The sequence below is a fragment of the Equus przewalskii genome, chromosome 17 (genome assembly GCF_037783145.1).
Source record: "Equus przewalskii isolate Varuska chromosome 17, EquPr2, whole genome shotgun sequence".
In the NCBI taxonomy this organism is placed as follows: Eukaryota; Metazoa; Chordata; class Mammalia; order Perissodactyla; family Equidae; genus Equus; species Equus przewalskii.
The window spans coordinates 81,509,828-81,517,780 of record NC_091847.1 but is presented as its reverse complement, the minus strand read 5'-3'; the positions used below and the strand labels follow the sequence as shown (position 1 = coordinate 81,517,780).

Here is a 7,953-nt window from a genome sequence, read left to right as displayed (position 1 = left end):
CACGGTGAGAACCTGGTCTGTGCTCAGTTTCTTCCAAGCCTGACCCTGTAAGGAGAGTCCTCCACTCTCTCCTGAGGCTCCTGTAACGCAGAGTGTGGGGAAGATGGAGAAAGAGACAGGACTGTGTGTGCACGAACAGGCAGAGGGAGGACGGGGTCCTGCCGGGGCTCCCAAGACGAAGGAGGAGAGCTTAGAGAAGGATTTTGGGAGGGAGGCAGCCTGAACAGCAGCCTGAGGAAGTGAGAGACATGGGAAGGGAGGGGAGGGGGTTCTGGAGGTATTGCTGGGGGTGTGAATGAGACCCCTGTTAATGTGCTTTGAGAGACGCCCTCATGATGCAGCTCCTTCAGTGCAGCGCTGCCCTGAGCTGGGCCACAGGAAGCCAGGGCATACTTCTCCTCGGGTGGTTTAGTTTCCCCTTGTGAGGAAGACAAGGTGACGATCTGCCCTTCCACCCAACACTTCATGAGACCGTGCCCTGGGGGAGCAGGCAGTCATTCCAGGCACAGGTGGAAGGAAAGCAGCTCAGTTTACAGGAGGAAGGCGGGGGGGGGGGGGGGAGGAGGAAACACTTGGAGATGAACTTGACAGCCCTGAACCTGGAGAGACCTGAGTCCCACCCAGAAATCCTGGGTCACGTCAGCCTCTGCCCCTGACTAGTGGGAACAAGAACAAAGTGTTGCTGATACTCAGTTTTCTCATCTTTAAATTAGGATAATGTCTACCCTATTTACTTATTTTACTTATTGGCTTTGAAGTTCAAGTGAGGGGTTTTGAAATTCTTTGTGACTCATTTGCATGGATGTTTGGACTCAGGATGGTAGAGGAAGTAACCTATAAAGTGCTATACAAATAGTAGTTACAATTGCAATGGGCAAGAGGTAATTTTCAAAGTTTAGAAGTTGGTATAAACGTTGATATTATTTAAGAATTCGTTACAGCCATTAGGCACATTTATGTACGTGTTTTATTAAAATTAATAGACTGTCTTCTTGGATAACAACACATATTGCAGAAACGTGCTGTTATTCTCTAGCATCTTCATTATACATGTGTGTGTACACATATATATATGAAATACGTGAATGCTGTATGTTTTCTACAGGTCAACATCACAGTTTCTCATATTTTTGCTCTTCTGGTGTTCACTAGACAATTACAACTTTGCCTGGAAAACTCCCAGGGCCCAAGCTGGCTGCTGCTTCTGCTCCCCAGGAGCAAACGTCAGCTCCTTGCTCTCTTCATTTACAGCAACTTAGATAGGCATGCGCCAAATTTCCCCAGAATTAAGTAGAACTAGACTGTTTAAAGTAATTTTCCTTTTTAAATTTAGCAATGTGTCCTAAACCTGGCCCATGTTAGTACACAGAATTTTCTCATTTTGGTTAGTGACTAAATAGAATTTCACTGTTGAATGATCCAGATTTAGCTAAGCAATCCCCTATTGTTTGGCATTTGCTTCTTTGAATTTTCTCGTTACTGCAAATAATGCTTCAGTCTGTCTCTCTGTTCCTGTGTCCTCTGCATAGGTTCCTACAGAGTAAGTTTTTGTTGTTGCAATACCGAGATTGGCTAGGATGCCTTCAGCCACAAACAGCAGTGTCATGTACAAAAAGATATTCATTATTAACCTCTCTTTATAAGAAATTTGGTGGTGGTTCTGGATTAAGCAGCTTAACAATATCGGGATCCTAGATGCGTGCCTCTGCAGTTCTCTTGTCCTTCTCCTCATAGTGTCAAGCTGGCTGCAGCAGATCCAAATATCTCATCCATACGCAGCAGCCTCCCAAGCAGGAAGCAAGCAGGAGATGAGGTGAAGAGGGAAACTCTTTTTGCTACAATACATCCTTTATCAGTAAAGAAAGTTATTTCCCAAACGCCCCCAGCAGAGACTTTATGTCTCATTGGGCAGAAGTGGGTCTCACGGCCAACCCCACCTGTGAGAGAGGATGAGAAAGCTCTTGAGAGGCAGGCACAGGATGTGAGTGTTGGTGGACAGCCAGTTAAGAGCACAGGGACTCTGAGTGTAGTTGTACACTGCACAATTCCAGGGGCATTGTTCACAGCGTGAGCATTATAAATTTCTAGTTAAGACCACAAAATGTTTTGAAGAAGGGCCACTTTTTCTTGTCTACATAAAGTCCTCTTATGAGTTAGCAGTGGCCTCAGACACAAAGTTAACGAGTAATTCCAACTGCCGTTCAACAAAGTTACGGCCCTACCCACCCCCCGACAGCACCCCCTAGCAGAGGAGAATGCCATTTTCATCACACAGCAGTCAACGCTGAGTATTATCAGTCTATGAAAACCCCACTGTTTTAATTTGTATACTTTCACTATCCCTGAGGTACACTCTTTCCTACCTTAATCGGCTACTGATGTTTCTTCTGTGGTTTGCAGTTTGCACATTCAGATCCTCTGCTCTCTTGGTTTTGATTTCCCGGTCCTCCGGGGACCTCATTTATCCTTATCCCATCTCTAGCCTCTTTGCTCAAGGTATATGACAACTTATTTATTTATTTACATTGCAAGTTGCCTTGAAAGATAAACTGCAAGTCAACTCCTTCCCAACTATCCTCTCCCCATCAATGGCCTCTCCATTCTTCCAGAGGCTCAGGCCAGAATCCTTGGGCCATCTCAGAGTCTTCTCTTTCTCTGATACTCCACGAGTCAGCCGCCTCTATATTCAAAGCATATTCAGAATCCACCACTTCTCTCCACCCTCACTGCTACCTCCTCACCTCAGCCACCATCACCTCTTGTCAGAGCTATCTTGAAAGAACCCTGACAGATCTCCCCACTTCCTTCTCCTTTCCACAGTCTAATCGCCACACAGCAGCCCAGGCAATCCTTTAAAATATAAGTTAGATCATGCCATTGACCTATCCAGACCTTCCAAACGGCTCCCCATCTCAGAACAAAACCTCGCACTCTCCTTCCTTCCAGCCTCACCGGCGTTTTTGCGAGTCACAGAGCACATCATGCGTGCTGGTACCTTGTGGGCTTTGTACTTGTTCTCACCTTGGCCTGGAAAGCTTTTCGTCCAAATAGCCAGGTGGCTCAATCCCTTATGTTTTTGAGCATAGGGTCAAACCCCGTCATATCATCGGAGAAGCTTCACTGACCGCCACCCCCCACCCTCATCGCTCCCGTTTATCTGTCTTCATTTTTCCCCTCACAGCATTTATCAGCATTTGATACACATGCTTTGTTTTGCTTTCTTTTATCTGCTGCAATAGAATGTAAATCTCATGAAGCAGGACCTCCTGCTTTTGCTGTCTGTCGTATCCCAACATCTAAAACAGCGCCGACGTAGCCACGTAGAAATATTTCTGGAAGGAATGACTCACCGAGTCTCTTTGTAAGGGTCCAAGGGGGAAATTTTTCTCTGCGTTCCTATTAGGATGTTTCCCCTTTTCACTGGCTTCTACAATCTTTAATCCCAAATTTGAGACCTTCCTCCCACCTCAGTCCCAGCTGCTTCTCCTTTTTATTTGCCTTCGTCATGACTTTCCAATTAACCTTTTATTTTGTAATTTTATTATATTAATTTATCCCTCAATTTTATTCATTAAATTTTTGGAATATCAGTGAGGATGTAACTCATATTTCATGGGTAACAAACGAGGGAACTGTTAAATCCTATTGGTTTCTATTTTGTGATGCAGAGAATCCTAAGAGAGCTTTCAAGGTCACTCACAAGGACGCCCTTAAGAATCCTCCCAAAACAGTCTTTGAACTCGTCAAATGATTAAATTAAAATGAACTGATTTACTTATTTCTGCAGAGATCATGGAAAGATCATTGAATAGGCAAAATTGAAAACATTGGAATCTTTTGATTTAAAATGTTTAAATAAATTTTAAATGTCCCCAGTAGGTAAAATATCAAAAAGTCAGTTAGAAATCACTTAATGCCTCTAGTAAGTCAGTCTGGCAACGAACTCATTTCTGATGAATTCAGAAACATTATAGATTTAATAGTGAGTAACTAAGTAAGTCTTATAATAACTTTGTGAAACTAGGTGGCAAGGAAGATATATAATTCCAGGACTAAAAAGCCAGCTGTTTCTGCTGATAGTGATTCTGTTTGGGCAGAATTTATCCTAAAATTCTCACCTGGTAGAACATCAACCCAAATGGCAGTCTTGCCAGGTGGAACGAATTATAACCCTGCCTCTGATTTAAAGACTGTGACTTTTAACGAGTCTCACTGTTGAACAGAGTCAGCTTTAGCATCACATGGAGTTATGCACGATGTGGTTCATGTGACACCAGAGAAATGCTTTTACTCCCTCGAGGGCTGGAGTCAATTGGGATCGACAGAGGTTAACCTGAGCAGGCTGCCGGGATTCCAGCTCATGACCCTTCCGAAGATGTCATTAATGGCACAGCTCTCTCACATTTCTTAGAACAGTTCTAAGAAATGACTCCTGCTGCATCCCTTCAATTTAAGACGAGTGACTAAGCAGTAATGACACAAAAGGATTCGCGAGGAGAGACTAGTTACAAAACCAGCCGTGCCTGTGCCTTTCTCATTTACGACGTCCCTCCTTTCCTCTGCACTCGCTTCCTGCTGTGGTGGGTGGATTTGCACATGGACACAGGTCTCTGTCACTCGTCCTCACAGCAGGCTATACCCATGTTTTGTAGCACTTCGCATACTTGTCGTCATTTTATTAATACTTTGTAAATATGTACATATCATCGTCTTCCTGAGGACTCAGTTCCTGCAGGCAAGTCTGCACCTCCAGTATCTGCCACAACTTCCTTCCGTGCCAGGAAAACACCAGCATGGAGGAGATACTCAATGAACACTTGTCTACGGACGGGTCTGGAAGACCTGCTTCTCTGTGGTTTGGTTTCCATTCACACTCTCCTCTGATTTCATCTCTATAAAAGACGTCAGCAGACAGGAGAAACATAACAGTGATTCCCTCTGGAACCCAAGTTCTTCTAGGAGCGTGGTTCTCAACCAGGAATAATTTTCTTTAAAATACCAACGTCCAGATCCCATGAAATGAAAACCTCTGGGCTGGGATTAAGCCTCAGAATTTTTCGAGCCCCTGATGAGTCAGTTAGCTCTGAGAACCATAGCACTAAGCCTGTAGTTCCCAAATTTGAGTGTGCCTAGGATCAGCTGGGGTGGCTGTTGCGAAGTTCTCCCCCTCAGTGTAAACGCAATAGACTAGACAACTGTTTCCAGATTCTCCTCCCTCCACGCTAAGCACTAGCACCTTCCCACTGTGGGGGGGACACCTCCCAGCCACCTTTTCTGCTGAGCCGTGTGACTTGCTTTGGCCAGCGGGATGGTGCCAGATGATCAGGCAGAGCCTTGAACAGCCCTGTGTGGTCCAGCCTGTGCACTGGCGCTTCTGCTATGGCCATGAGAAAAATATGCTTCCCCCAGCCAGCTGGCCTCAGGAGGAGGAGGAGAGACATATGGAGCAGGGCCAAACTAATCCCCCAGCCCAGACCAGCTGACTGCCAGATGAGCGTGGAAGCCCAGCCAAGACCAGCAGAGTTGCCAGTCAACCCCACTCTAGATCAGCCAACCCTGACCCCTACCTGCCAACCTACAGACATGGGAGCAAAATGGTCATTTTGTGGTGGTTTGTTACATAGCAGCAGACAACTGATGTAATCTACACAAACAATTCTCATTTGGTGACTACTTTAGTCAGAATCCTTATGTTTACAACTAATTAAAAGCTAACCCAAACTCATTTAAAAATAAAAGAGACTTTTCTGACTTACAAAATGAATAGCACAGGAATCAACACAGCTTCAGAAATGACAGAATCCAAGTATTTAAGTGTTATTGTCAGAAGCTTCAGAAATGACAGCATCCAAGTATTTAAGTGTTATTGTCAGAAGTTTGTCTCTCTGCATGTCCCTGTGTTGGCTCCATTCCCAGGGTCTCTTCAAGTGGCAGGAAGGCCACCAGCAGCTCCAGGTTTGCACTCTGCCAGCTGCACCTTGCTGGGGAAAGAAAACATCTCTTTCAAAACAGTGTCAAGAGAAGTCCAAATGTTATACTTTTCATTGGTTCTGATTGCATCACCTGCCAATTCCTAACCAATTGCTAGCATTCTGATTGGCTAGGCCAGTGTCTCATGATTATTTCGTAAGCTGGAGTGGCATTATTCAAGACAGTCACATAGACTGAGAGTGTGGGAAAATCTCGGTGCTGTTACTCAAAGGAGGAAAGAGAGCTGAGCAGCCAAATGGAAGAGTTCTGCAGCAGAAAGCTGGAGTTGGGGCCAGCACACTAGGTGGTTCTACTTTGTGGAACCTCAGGATGATGTTTTTAAAGTCATTATATTTTGGATAGGATCCCCCCACCTTTAGGAATACTCAGAAGGAAGAGGCATAATTTAGCCAGCTTTTTAAATGTGGCAACAGCATTTTGGACACAGGATTCATGACAGAATCCTGGTCAATAGTGATCAATGATTTCAACACAACCCTTAACTTCCTGGTGAAGAGGTTGGGCTGCTTGGAATTCCTATTTCTTGTCACTTCTTAAGCTTTAGAGAACTCACGGTATTTTGTTGTTCTGATTAGTTTTCTTGGGTGGAGAGGGGTGGACGTCCTCTTTATTATCTGACCTCTAACATGTTCTGCTGCATCTGTTGGGGCTACTTGCTTCTCTCTACTGAACTCAGGAGAACCACAGGTGAGGATCAAGTCTTACTGCCATTCATAGTGGGATTTCCATGGAAGATCCTCACGCTGAAGTCCGGGAGTCGCAGGCCTAGCCTGCTAGAAGGTCATTTCCTCGTTCACTGAAGAAACAGGTGCTTCTGTTTCAGCAAGATGGTGAAACAAACAAGAGGAAAACATAAGCACATCCCTTAGAAGAGATTCTCTGAAGCAAACTCATGTTGCCAAGCAACACACTCACTTCCCTCAAGTTCTTATTTCTTCAATTCAGACCCAGAGTCCAACAATTTCTGAAGGCAATTTTTTTCTTACCAAATGTCATCCAATCAAAGCTTATCTTGAGCTGTACTTCTACATAGACAATATCTCACTTAAGACTCATTAAAATACAAACATTTTAAACAAATTTTGTGATGCTTTTAAAAACAAAAATAAATGGAACGATTTAAATATGAGTGATTCACCTAAAAATTATTATCCACAAAAGCAGTGACATCTAGTCTTTCATCAAAATTCCTGACAGCCATTGAATGATGCTAATCAGATCTCTATTCACCATCAACTGAAGGGCAGCTGGTGCTGTGGGACAGGCAGAAGCTGCAAGACTTCACCGCTTGCTGCTGTGTTCTGCTGGTCCTCACTGCTTGTCGCTGTGTCCTACTGGTCTCCACAGCTAGTTGCTCTCTTCTCCTGGTCCTCACTGCTAGTTGCTCTGTTCTCCTGGTCCTCACTGCCTGTCGCTGTGTTCTACTTGTCCTCACTGCTTGTCGCTGTGTCCTACTGGTCTCCACAGCAAGTTGCTCTGTTCTCCTGGTCCTTACTGCCTGTCGCTGTGTTCTATTGTTCTTCACTGCTTGTTGCTGTGCTCTATTGGTCTTCACTGCTTAGCTGCTGCATTCTATTGCTCAAAATAGAATCATGGAGCCAACCCAGATTTGAAAGGATGGGATTACACAAGAGCCCACTTAACAGTAGCCTAGGGATAGTTATTTTCCAAAAAATGGAACAGGAGGCATATAATAATCACCGTTCCACAGAAATTTTGATATCCAAGTGGGCATATCACCAGTCTCAAATGGAGTCCAGTTCTGCTTCCTAAGACTAATTTATCATCTCTCTCTGCTTGCCCTTTGGGCTCTTGGCTCTGAACTCCGAGTTATGCTTCCTTTTCCATAAGAAATGATCTGTATTTTCAGCTCTGTAGATTTCTGATTCTGCTCCTTGTCAGAGCTTCTTGTCCTGAAACTACTTTTAATTTGCAAACATTAAGGTCATTTTTTGTGTTGTA

The 7,953-nt window shown here is 44.3% G+C and overlaps 1 long non-coding RNA gene across 2 annotated transcripts; it reads right to left on the bottom strand.

Moving 5' to 3' along the window:
* Positions 1–5,785: 5,785 nt before the first annotated feature.
* Positions 5,786–7,507, bottom strand: LOC139076717 (uncharacterized). 2 transcript variants are annotated; one of them, XR_011528606.1, is made up of 3 exons: positions 7,222–7,507; positions 6,545–6,805; positions 5,786–5,981 (listed from the first exon to the last, which is right to left on the bottom strand). It is a non-coding gene; the product is annotated as an uncharacterized lncRNA (long non-coding RNA). The 2 variants fall into 2 exon arrangements; XR_011528607.1 differs by having other exon boundaries at positions 6,697–6,805; positions 7,222–7,358.
* Between the last annotated feature and the right edge of the window lie 446 nt (positions 7,508–7,953).